Genomic DNA, 13813 nt, shown 5'->3' with positions numbered 1-13813 from the left:
AAAAATGTTTATATGCACAAAATGTTTATAAACAAAAATTATCAAAAACCCAAACCACCAAAAAAATTTTTGGAAAAAATTTTTGGAAAAAATTTTACAAAAACAACAAAAAAAATTTTTTTTTTTAAATTTTCAAAAAATTCAAAAAAAATTTTTTTTTTTGTAAAACCCTAAAAAATGAACGAAACAACAATGAAATTATTATTTTATTATTATCATTTTATTGAGTATAATATGTTTTTATATGATATATAAAAATAAAAAAATATCTATTAAAATAAATAATTTTAATTAAAAAAGATAATTAAATAAAATGAATAAAAATTCGTTTTGTAATTTCTATACATGTTTTTACGTGTAATTAATTAAAATGAATAAAAACTAGTTTTCTAATTTCTATACCTGTTAATTTCTTATATAATAATATTAATAAGGAGGTATTGAAAAATATTTAAGAACAATTTTAGTTGGTTTACAAATTAGTTAAATAAATTAGTTAGTTAATTAAATAAATTAAATTTATGAATATTAAAATTTGTACTTGATCTATTTGAGAAATTTTTCGCGAAATCTTGCAAGGCTCCTGTTTCTAAGAGATGTAGACACCAAATTCGTTAGACTAGGATTACCTGGCCCGTCTATCTGCGTGTTGACGACATTTGGCAAAGTGCGAGTGTGAGAGCTATCGATTGTAGTTGCAAATTTCTAAAGCTGGTTGTAACTCGATCAAAAGAAAGCTTGGAAATATTCACTGTCTTTTAGCATAAAGCAAAAATTGTTGTTGTTTCAATTCGGGATGTTGTAATCACTTGCCTCGGTTGTAAGTCCGTTTGCCTGCATGTTGAGTTTTCATTATCTAATTCAATTAAAATAGAGAAGAAAAGATATTAGACTGTGTTTGCTGTTTACATTTTTCAATCATTTGAACACAAAATTCATTGTGAAATGACAGAAACTTAACTATGATACGAATGTAATTAACTGTAAATTTAATAAAAAAGTGTTTGTTTTACTAAAGAATGAAACTGGACACGGACTAGAGCGCGCATATGAAATGAAAAATTTGCTTATACGACGTGTAATGTATCCTATAGTTGATCAAAAAAAAAAAAGAAAAAAAAGAAAAAAAGAAATGAAGAACAAACGGTTCATAAAAATGGACGTAAGATATATAAAGGCTAACAACACTGATCTGGCGCCAATCAATTAAAAAAATGAATAATAATTCTATAGGTAATATAATGAAATATATAAGAAGAACTCAACAAGAGTGATACCATGACTACAATAATACTTTTAAGAATGACACTTGTATTACCTTGTGACTATGTTAATTATATGACCATTCAATCAAAATGTGGATATGTAGCATAAAACCAAAGCCACTAGTGTCATTAAAATTGCCACTCAGACAGTAATAGGCATATGCAATTTGTATATGCATAATAACTTATGCAATTTGAGATTGAGCGTGAGAGTCCGATTATATGCTAAAATGTTTATATGTAAGTAAGTATGTTTTTATATACCTATTGATACAATTTGTATTGATCACCTTGTAATTTGGAGCATTAGTTAGCTACGTATTAAAGCTGAATGATCTATGTACTGAGAATCAAATGATATCCAAGCGTACGAATACCGATCCAGTTCTCTTGATCTTTTTATAAAAAAGTATTGTCTACTGCAAGATGTAGGGGAGTTTCGATTTCCTTTCTCTTGCCAATCACATAAAAATCTACATTTTCACAATTCCGCCTACATATTGCACTAGCATAGGGATTGCATGGCTTTTTTCTCTTTGGTCGAAATTAGCGTAAGTTACAGTGAATGCAGTAGTCGAGCACCTTAAATTAAGGATGCCTCGTGAGAATGGTCCTGGTTCTGTCATTTTCTAATATTTTTCAAAAGCTAAAGTTTATTTTTTAATAATCAATAATAAGTTCATTAATAAGTTCTTCTTGTCTTACTTCCGTACCAATGAAAACACTTTCTCAAGCTACGATAATTTCCTCTTTAGGGGAATTATTAGCAGGAGGATATATTTCACAACATTTCATTTGTTACAATACCTAAGTCCTATGCAGTCATAATATTGAATTAAATTTTAGCCTCAAAACCCCTTTAAAAAAATGAAAATAAATAATATAAATAAATAAAAATGAATTTTTTGCCCGCATAACTATTTTGGCGTAGATTTAATATAATCCCCAGTAAACGAATATTACTTAACGCTTTAAAGAGTTAATAGCCTTTCTTGTTATATAATTTTTATATAACTATGTAATACATGTAGATGTAATTTATATGGTCTTACGGATTGTGGTCGTCTGTTATGATGCCAGTGCAATCTTCCTAATGCTGGTAATTTACTGGTGGCAAACATACATTCAAATGTGTATATGAAAATGTTTGCACCTTATATTTTGTTTTTGCTTACTGTAAATGTACTTAGTAATTATCAAGTTGTCGCGTCGTCCCCTTTACATTCCCAAATGTAAAGAGACTTGCTTCGAGCAATGCTTTCATAAAATGACGCAACGAAAGTAGTAATTTTCCTCGACTAATGCTTAATGTTGACTTCCGTTGATGACTTAATCGCCTGTGTGAGCAGCATTATCGTTGATTATATATGTGAATTGATTGTACACATGTCAGTTTATAGTTTTAATGTATTCAACGTGAGTTAGTTACTTAGGTTAAAAATTGAAGATCTTGTGTTCAGTGTTAAAAGTTAGGCAAGGAGAAAAACGTTAAAAATTAAAGGCAACATATCCGGTTCTGTCGATTCAAACGTTCACATTTAATGCAACGTCCTTTTTAGTTTCTAATGCACATATGGAAATCATACGCTTAGCTTTCACTTCTTAGATGATTTGAAATTTTATGATAGGTTTACCGATTGTCAGAACAATTTCATTTAAATAAAATGATCATATAATAGAAAAAGATGAGAAGAATTTGAAAGGAATTTTCTCTCAATGACAATTGGCGAATTTATATGATCTTCAGATGGTACCAATCTCCAAACAAAATTTTCTCATTAAAGTTCTAATCGTTAGTTTGTAAGTTATAGGTGTTTTAGTGACGACATCTATATGCCATTCGCCTATAAGCAATATTCAGCTAAATGGAGCAATAAGGAGGAATGAAACGGTATATGCCTCAAAGCTACCAAATTATCGACTAAGGATTGATTAAATAAAAATGCAAGCAAAAACGACTATTAAATCTAGATCTGGAGTACTTCGCCTAAAATAATTCCTCACTTATCCTCGGCATCAAATACGAAAGATCATATTAGGATTCCCAAAAAGTGAATCTATTTAGTCTAAAGTTGTCGCAGTAAATTTTGTATCCGTAATCACAACTTTGGAAGCATTGTTGCCTTATCTGTTGCAGAAATATGTTTATGTGGAGGACGGATTCAATAAATTATCCCGTTTCAATCAAATTTCCTTTATAATCATTTGTTATACGAAAATCCTCTGTTTAGCCTATATTTGCGGATACATATTAAAACTGGGGAATTTTTCCAAAAAATGACTTATCAAATAAAATAGGGCTTCCTATAGAGAGAGAGAGAGAGCGTGAAAGCCTCCTTCCTTAGGCCAAAGTATGTTGAAAACTGCGATTACTAGGTTGAAGATAAGAAAGAGTAGGTGTGCGGTTAACAGATGGACAAACCTGCTTAAATCGATTCAGAAAATGATTCTAAATTATTTGATATAGCAAAGAGTGCACCCTACATATCTCAAATGCTTCTCCGCACAAACCAATGCACTATCATTAAGTGAAATATATCGAAAATAATAATAATAATGGATGGAAGAAAAACTCTGCATAATTAATATGAAGAGCATGGTACTGCAATAAAGTTGAACCTGTCGAATTTGGACCCCAAAAGTAGAATTCACTCGCAGAGAAACCATCAAAAAGAAAATCGCTTTTACATCGTACCGTTACTCGGGATTTACATTGCGAATTCCAGGCGTAAAAATTCATAAGTAAATCCAAGCGTACAATCGCAGTCCATGTTAAGACCGAATAGCTGCTGTAAAAAGACGATATCCTGCGGCGTTTGGTGGGACCTAGACATGTATGTTCTCTTAAAATTTACCAAATGTTGCTAAGGAACATTAATTGATCTGAATAGTTCCGAAGACGCCCACAATGTCAAGAAAATCAACAGAAGGGAACTTTTTATATGCAATCCGTGCATATCCGTGCATATGGAAGCATAGTGCAAAACCGGCTCCGGATGCATTGGAAGCACTCAAGTGGAAGGTGCCAGCCCTTTCAGCTTATTCACGATCTTCAAGTCCTTTCGATCACCACTTGCTTGCATTGGAGACTTGTGCAGTTGTTAAGCAGCGCTTTTTACAAAGATGTGAAAAAACGATTCGATGAAATATTTTCCATCTTTTCCATATCATTCCGGCATGTTTCATGTTTACATACATACGTACGTATATGCGAAAAATGGGTAAAGTTTCATGATCACTCCATGTAATATCAGTAATGTCAGTGCAGTTTCGATTCATTCTCAAGTTTCTTTCTGAGTATTACATAAGGGCAAGGGGTTAATTTTGTTTAACTTTAGATAAATGTTGGTTAGTGTCAGGTATTTTGCTTCGCTTCCGTATAATGGTGCGGTAAACGAATTTGCGAAGCCATTGAAAAGTGAAAAGCCTTTGTTCGATGCGCTCTGGTTAAGATAAAGTCTCTTGGTTAATATGTATGCTAAAGGAATTATAAGCAGATTAAATTTGTTAAAAATTTGTGAATATAATTAAGGAACACGTTACTGTTTAGTTGACGTTGAATGAAGCGAATGAACGAAAATAACAAGTATATCATTTTAACTTGGCTGACTGCCTACCTAGAGGAGGAGGAAAAGATGTTCAATGCATAAGTTTAAATGGATTTTCAATTGACAGAAATGTATGAATTTCCCACCAATGACGTGACTTAAAGTTGAAAAATATTGGAAAAAGGAAAAAGAAACAAGAACAGAATAAAAAGAAGAAAAACAGTAGATTGGAATAAATAATATATGTCATGATTTTCGCGTTAATGTATATAAATGCTTCTTCTTCTTCTTCTTCCCATTCTACTTATGGAAATTTACTTTTTTTTTTTTTTTTTTTTTGTTTTTTGCGATATATGTAATGATTTTTGTTTTATTTATTTTTTTTTTTTTTCATTATTTTATTGCTTCTTCTTATTTGATAATTCCACGTATGTGTCATTCAAAAGAACTTTCTGTTCAAGTTAATTGAAAATATTTATCCGCAGTCAGTGTACACATCATAGCAGGAATAAGATGAACAATAAAAATCTTCGTCATATGAAAAATAAACGTTTTTCAACCTGACAAGGATTTACTTGTTAAATGATCGCAAAGTTTTACGTGTGTGGTTTACGTGCGACTTGTGCATATAACGAAAAATTAAAAAAAAAATATTGAGCTCTTAGCGAAAATCAAAGTTCGTATCCCGCTCTTCTCATAAGCATCGAGATAACATTGTATAACTATTCTTAAAGCGCAATACTTTTCAAACTAAACAATATTATAAAATGTAGTAGTGTGCGTGAGTAATAAGTATATATAGATGCATGCTTCTATGTATATAAGCATATATTCACAAGAGTAAATTCTGTTGATACAGATTTTTGTTATAAACAACACTAAGACCCCATTGTTATCGGACGCGTACATTTTAAGGGATTTCGTTGTTTCACACACACACACACACACACAAACAAGTACATTTATATATATATATATATATATACATTCGTTTATATTACGTTAAATTTAGCGCAATGTATACACACATACGCGCACACACACACACACACACACACACACACACACACACACACACACACACATATATATATATAGACATGATATTTCATAAAAAGCACTCTAGCGGCAACCATGTTGATAATGAAAATTAAGCTTCGTGACATGAGTCACGATTTTCCGAACACACAGGAAGAACAGGATATTATTGGCGTAGCGACTAAGATGTAAAGTTAATTGACACAAAAGTTCGTTTCACTGAAGACAACAAACGAATGTCTAACTAAGTGACATGTTAAGATGAACCCCGTTTAGATGAACGAATGAAAATTAAAGGATACCTTGCCAGTACCTTGCACTTAGATTGTTGACTGTTGTTGGATTATCGGCTTCAATTCATGTCGTTGTACTACTATTGTAATGCGTAAACACGAGAGAGAGAGAGAGAGAGAGAGAGGAGAATATGCATAGAAAGATTTTTAGAATGACACTAATTAATATAATTTTGCACACTTACATCAACGTACAAACAAATAAAACATTTACGGGTAAAGCAAACTTTTGTTGTTTTGCTTACTGGATATGCCTGAGCGTTTTCTTAAGAAACTTAATAAAGTTAATAAGTTTTAATGTGGGTGGAAGGGGAGAAAGGAATACGTGCGTGTAACTTGATGTTTTCAACTTTGTAAAATCATTAAAACGAATTAAAGTTTTAATTGATGACGCATATGCTGGCAAACCTGTTAGCATTTTGTTGCTCTTAAAGCAGATAATGGGCGTATTTATAACTTGTTTTAAAATTAAGTTCTCGTTACATGTACCATCGCCATAAGCATATCGGTGTGGGGAGCTCAAGTGTTGGAATTATACAAAGATATATATTAGGCGTTTGCATGTATTTTGATCATTATTTCACTTCCAAAAACCATTTAATGAGAAAAATTCAAAAATTAATTTATTTTCCATCATTTCTTGCAAACTTATTCCCATCTTCCTGGCAATATGGGGATATCGTGTCTGGCAAGAACGACATAAGTTTGCTAGCGATCCAATTAACGACTCATTTTCGTACTTCTTCTACGACTTTGCGAAACCGCATGCGAGCCAAACTATCCTGCAACGAACTAAACAAGTGGTGTAATCACAAGGTCTTATGTGAAACGAATAATCAGGGCGCGATAGAACATCCCATGCGATCTGCAATAGTGAATTTTTGACATGTCCTGCAACGTGTGGCTGAGAGTTGTCATGCAAGGGGATGAGTTTTCATCTGTGAACTACTATTGCTGATATGTTTTGGTACAACACATCGTTCAATTTGCCCAGTTGTCCTTGGTAGATATCTGCAGCAACCGTTTCATTCGGTTTTAGCAGTCCGCAGTACACTGCAAGTTGCTGGTACCACACCATATCCATGGCAAACCCTTATAGCCGGGTCCGCCTGGACTAACGCATGGCTTTTTGCGCTTGGGATGCTTGTAGCAGATCCACTTTTCATCGTCAGCGGCAATGTGCCATAGAATTCCTTTTCTTTTCCCAGGCAAGCAATGAAACCCCGATGTTGAAAGGGTTAGAAAGGGGTAGAAAGGGTAGCCGCCGCCGCCGCCCGTGGGCCCCTTCCATTGTATGCAAATGTCTGCAAACAGCTGATTCATCAATAGCTAAGCTGTTCAAGTTTGGGCTGCACTTCCGTCCACTAAATCTTGCAATTCATTATCTTCAACCTTTATGGGTCCTCCAAACCGTTCTTCGTCGCTGACATCGACATCGTCACTTTTAAACCAAAACCGACTATTAGAATATAATGTGTGTGTTTGATGCGTTTCGGCAGCAGATTTGTTCAACTCCACCAACACAAGTAATAATTGCGAAAATTCAATTTTGAGCGTTACATAATTAGCTCCTATATAACTCAATAATACTACATGGAAACCAATTATTTTATGTAGAGAAAGACGGACATCATTAAACTAATTCGTTGTATGCATTGATACTTTACTTTGCATTACTTTATCATTTTCACCAACAGATGTCCCTGACCAAAATACATGCAAGCACCTCTTATACATGTACATATATATGTTATATATGTTAGATTCATATATAAAAAAAAAAGTAGTGCATTCATATGGTAGTAGGTTGGTTGCCTTAACATATATTTTCATATTCATCAACAATATTCGCGCGACTATTGCAAAGGTATATTAATTTTGCTTTTCCATTTGTAACAACTAAAGAATAAAAAAAAGCGCTTCATACGGCTTGTAAGTTCTTGATAAGCAGTTCGACTTAATTCGTGTCCGTCAGTCATTGCACTTTCGCCAATTATTGGCTCTAACTTTCTTGCTTTCTAAATTTTGTCTGATCGTTGCCAATTTCCTTCCGTCTGCCCATTTTTGCGTCGCTCCGTCCATGCGTATTGTCTGTCTGCAATATTTTACTCGGTCCGCTTGATATTCCGTCAGCCTCACTTTATCTCTTTCTCCTTGCTTGCCATTACGCATTCTTCCGTGCGCCTTCTCTGCCGCTTCATTTGCCCGTGCAGTCTTTTATTTCCGTCTCTGGCCTCGTCATTTTCCCATTTAGTTCGTCCATTGGGAAACGAAATAAAATGTTTTGGTTTAAAATTTTTAGATTGCTTAAAACTGACCGTAATCGATCTCCAAACTTGTTATGTAATCATTACGTTTCAAAGCAAGCAAGGAGGTTATGCTAGCCTCGAAACCACTCTAGTCTATGCCTTTCTTCAAGTAAACAAATTAAAGTTTTTTTGCATTATACGTAATGGCCTCTCAGTCGCGTATCGTTTAATACATATTTTGGTCTGATTTTTGGGGCGGATTTCTTTTATAAATTGCAAGTTATCGAGATTTGAAAAGAAATTTAATTTTGTTTTTTACGATTTTTCGGCAGAAATAAAGCTGCATTTGTTTTCCCCAGGAAAAGGCTTAGTTTTCTACATTTCCTAAGAAGTAGAAGACAAAGGTCAAATAAGTCAACATATATTTTGTACTATCTGCTCAGGTCTAACCTATATTTATTTGCCTTTTGCTAGCGAGTTTCCAAAATTCGTTTCAAGTCGAATGTAATTTCGCCGCCGAGCCCTTCATTCAGTTTAATATTTTCCCCTACATATATATATATATATATGTAAAGACACTTATACGCACTTGCATATTATTATGCTTGCTTTCAAACTGACTTCTGCTTTTTATTGTTTTTATTGTTTTTATTCTTATTTTTTATTTTTTTTTTTCTTTTAATTTCATTTTTACTGTTATTCTTTTGCTAAAGTTTTTCGTTTGCTTCGGAAATTTGTTGTAGTTGCACGGGCACTCATATAAATGAAATTTCATTTCGGGAATTTGTATGTAAATTTACAATAATAAAGTTATTAAAAGTGTCATAACAACTCAAGTTGAGGTTTTCTCGTCTTGACTTGATTCACAACCAACCAAATAGCAACCGTCAAATCAACTAACGAAACATTGTTGAACAACAACAACAACAACAACATCATGCATAGTATTAAACAAAATATGTATATAGTACGTACATATATAGTTACGCATATATCTCCGTATATTCGTAAGAACTTACCTAACCGAAAAAGAGGTGAATTCTGACGCTGACAACGTGATGCATATATGAATGTATGTGTTAATACGTAAACATATCTAAGGAAAACGTATGCGTATATGTATGTGTGCTATCATGACAGTTTTATGCAAACTCACACAATTAAACAATCTCAAAATGAAACTTTTTCAAGGAACGTGTTGAATGACGACTACATACACACATACACACATATATATATGTATATATATATGTATATATATACTATCCTGTAAACTTAAACATATTCAGGGTAGTAGTAAAGTGTTGCTCCATACATTTCTCTCTTGGTTTACGCATTTTAAATGCGTACATACATCAAAAAATTCAAGGGAAACTAAAAGCTTCTCTTTGCCCTCAACCATAAATCCTCATAAACTACCTAAGAAACATGAAATGAATTCGAAAATATGTCCATCGCAAACTATGTCAAGCTGTCAGTTCATAGATTGCTACCGAAAGCAAAATTTCAAATCAGGAGATTATTAACCTTTTCCGCGTTCGGTGCCGCATATACACGGCAATCACACATTGCAAGCATGCATTCGTGACAAAGTATAGACCATTTGCGTCCCCGTGAAATTCCGCAAAGCATGCTGTTGGGGTACCGTAGCAAAACGATTGATGTAACTCTGGCAAAGGCTAGTACGAAAGGCGAGATGAATATGAAAATTTAGTGCGTGCTTGTTAAAACTGCCGAAGATCAAGTTAAAGAAAAGGGCATTATGATCGTTAAACAACTTACTCGCATTAGCTAACAACATACTAAACGGAATTATTATACTAGGTGTTTGCAAGAATTTTGATCAGCGAATTCCACAGGTAAAAATGATAAAGAAATGGAAAATAGCAGTGTAGATAACTGTTGCAGTATAATAGATATTTATAGACTGTGTGTGACTTCAATATTCATAGGGGAACTTTAAGAGCTCAATATAATATAATAGTAATATGTCGATTTAAGCGCGAACATAGTTAATAAAAATAAAAAAAAAATTTAATTAATTTTGTGAAAGGATATGAAAAAATTTTCACGCCCATAAAATAAAATTTATCCTCCTTTGCCAGTATAATGATTTTAAATTTTCATAATAATTTTTACTCAAGAAGACGACTTACTTTTCTCGTTCCTCGGTGCCGATATCTTCGGCATTTCGGAAAATGTGAAACAAAAAAAATTTTCTAGTTCTCTAAGCAGTAGTTTTACTATGAAAGAGAATAAGAAGAAGAAGATATATTTGAAAGATAATCTCCTGAGACTATATAAAGAAATAATTGAGCAAAAAAATAATTTAGAAGAAGAAAAATTCAAGAAAGATCTCATATAATCGATCTGAGATCCACTCCCTTCCGAAATACCCAAGACACTTCAAAACTTTTAAAGTCGCTTTCTGCTAACAACAGTTGATAGATTTAATAATACACCTGACGACATGATAGATCAAAATATATATATATATATATATATATATATATATATATATATATATATATATATATATATATATTCTTATATAGGTATATGAGAAAACTAAAGGATGCGATAGTATATAAGAGTAACACAGCTTTCCAAGTTAATGTTACATCAACCGCATAAATCAAAGACTATGCAAATCGAGAGATAAGTGTAATTGAAAATTATATAGGTGTACGCTTGTATGATTACGTTGGTCTTAGTAACAATTTACAATTTACCCCATGTAAACATTTATATGAAAGTTATATATATATATGTATGAATAAATTTAAAATTATCCTTGTAGCATGTGTGCGCACGAACACACACACACACACACACACACACACACACACATATTCGTGTACACGTTAGACATATCCTTAATAATATTAATTAAGGGATTTCTTAATTCTTATTACGTAATAGGATATCAGATAAAATAACTGGACTTTTGCATACCAATAAGCGACGAAGAACTCATTATGTCTACACACGTAACTTCGCTTAGTTGCTGGCAAGGAGAGGGAACATTTTACGCTTCAATTAGTAATAGCAATTAAAAAATATTAAAAGACATCTTAAGTAGCTGCCAGATTAAATATTTTTCGAGTATTTTTGCTATAAAGTTAAAGTCAAATAAAAATTTCGCCTCTTTTTTTTTTTTTTTATTCTTTCTAGTTTATTATTACTCTTGAGGGAGCTTGAGAGTTTTACTTTTCAGTATGCAGGGACTTTTGCTATATATATATATATGTGTGTGTGTGTTTATTCAAACTTATATGCTTCAGCAAGTATAACTGGTATACACAATATATATAGGAAAGTGGAATAGTTTTCTGTGTACACAAGATAATTGTGTTTAACCAGACAATTGTGAAAAGAAAAACTTTATATTAAATGCTTTCAAAATGGTATACATATATATATATGTACACATATATATATTATTCAAATATTGTTAAATATTTAACAATAAAAAATTACGTTTGTGTTTTTTGTTTTTCTTTACAAAATATATATATATATATATATAACAATCTAACAAAAATTCTTTTTCCATATAAAAGTTGTCCCAAAAAAATTTGAAAAAAAAAACAGAAAGAATTTTTAAGGACAAGGAGGCAAGATGAAGGAGAAAGTGCCATTGACCCACATACAATAAATAAAATTTTCGGTAAAAATTGCAAAAAAAAGGCCGACGCTTTCTTTCTTAGAAGCTCAAGATGCATTCGATAGAGTAGGAGAACAACGGAAGGCAAAGCTTTGAGGACAGACATGTGCTATATATTCGCCAATAATGTCTCTAGTATGTCTCTAATAGTGCGGAAAATGTTTCCTTAGTGAGGAGAAGTGTTGTCTTCTTATATATGCGAGAAGGTCTCCTTAGAGAGAAAAAGAGTTACCCCTCTCCATATTAGGCTGCAGTAGTAACCTTTTATATATCGCCCTTAATTTGTATACCGCTCAAGAAAAATAGAAAAAAAAAAATGGGCGGACGTTTCCCCGCAATGGTTTTCCAAATTTTCATTGAAAGGTAAGTTTACTAAGGAAGGCAGATCGTCCGTTCCTAGCACCACTTTTTAAGCACTTCATGTCATTGACCCTATAAGTCACGCTTCAAGAGGTTAAACATAAACTGCCAGATCTACATTAATCGCGGATGTCCCTCTGTACTAAAGGTGTAGCGGCTTTAATTTTTTCTTAAATCTTTTTCTTCTTCTTCTTTCATATTTAATCCTTCCTTGTAGGCTTTGTAATCGCATATCCACGATACTTAGCGGAAGATTTTCTAAAAGTCGGATGAGTTGGACTGAATTTCATGGGTAACTAAAGTGTTGCAGGGGAAAGGGCCCCAAAAATATTTGCTCTTGCCTTATTACATCTTATGGATGTCTTATGGACAAGCTATTCCGGCTTATATTTCTCAAGACCTGACTACATGTCGTGTAGGTAAAAATTTGCGAAAACAATTTTAAAGTAATTCTTTTAGAATTTAGAACCGAAGGACACTTAAGTATAATCTAAAAATAAATTGTTTTTTTTTATATATATATATATATATAATGAATGTATGTATATTCATAAAAAGCTCTATAATGGATGTTTTATGTAATATATAATGAAACTGTTTGTAAACGGTTTGTGATGATCTATGGCATTTAATAACATTAACAAATTACTTTAATTTGTTAATGTTATGGTAGACTCAGCGACGTTAATGATACTTTGCGTTACAATCACGTGCATGCATAGAACTTATAGCCAGCAAATCTATTGCAACATTAATATTAAATGACAATAAAATAAAACAGATTAAAAAAAAAAAAAAAAAAAAGAAAAGAGAAGAGAAGAAAGAAAAAAATAAATTACAAAAATATACATTTACATACATATACGCACGCATCATTATACATAGGAATTTTATGAATGTTTCGAAAATACATTCAATAATACGTTAATGGATGCCATAAAATGCATATATCATGATATGAATGTTTATTATTGCGTCTCTCAAATTCACAGAAATTAAGATTAATTAATTAATTAATTATTTTGGAAAATTTGCAAAATAAATTTAAAATTATTCTTAATGGATCTCGAACTAATTCTTCTTCTATTTTAAATAAACATAGTCTTGCCTTCGAATTGAGGTGAATTGTTAGATGGAAAGCAATTTGAATGGGAGTGAATTGAATCGAATTAAGGTTAAGTGGGAATTGCATGGAATTCAATTCAATTGAAATATTTTTACATTTTACGACTTTATTTATTTCATTTATTGTTATTATTAATTTCACCAGAGAAATAAATTCTAAAACTAAATAAACTTTTAAATCACTAGCATCTAAGGCTATTGGCTTTTAATAAAAACTCTAACGCACTTGAGAGTCGAACCCACGACCATTGAGTTGCTAGAGAAATAA

The 13813-nt window shown here is 32.1% G+C and overlaps 1 long non-coding RNA gene across 1 annotated transcript in view; it reads right to left on the bottom strand.

The window, feature by feature from the left end:
- Positions 1 to 524: 524 nt before the first annotated feature.
- Positions 525 to 13813, bottom strand: part of LOC119634602 — a 37412-nt gene continuing 24123 nt past the window's right edge. Inside the window, exon 3 of the long non-coding RNA XR_005246968.1 lies at positions 525 to 856. This is a non-coding gene — a long non-coding RNA (uncharacterized LOC119634602). The remainder of the gene's footprint in view (positions 857 to 13813) is intronic.

This window comes from Glossina fuscipes, unplaced genomic scaffold (assembly GCF_014805625.2).
Source record: "Glossina fuscipes isolate IAEA_lab_2018 unplaced genomic scaffold, Yale_Gfus_2 3, whole genome shotgun sequence".
NCBI lineage: Eukaryota > Metazoa > Arthropoda > Insecta > Diptera > Glossinidae > Glossina > Glossina fuscipes.
This window is presented reverse-complemented; position numbering and strand designations above follow the sequence as displayed.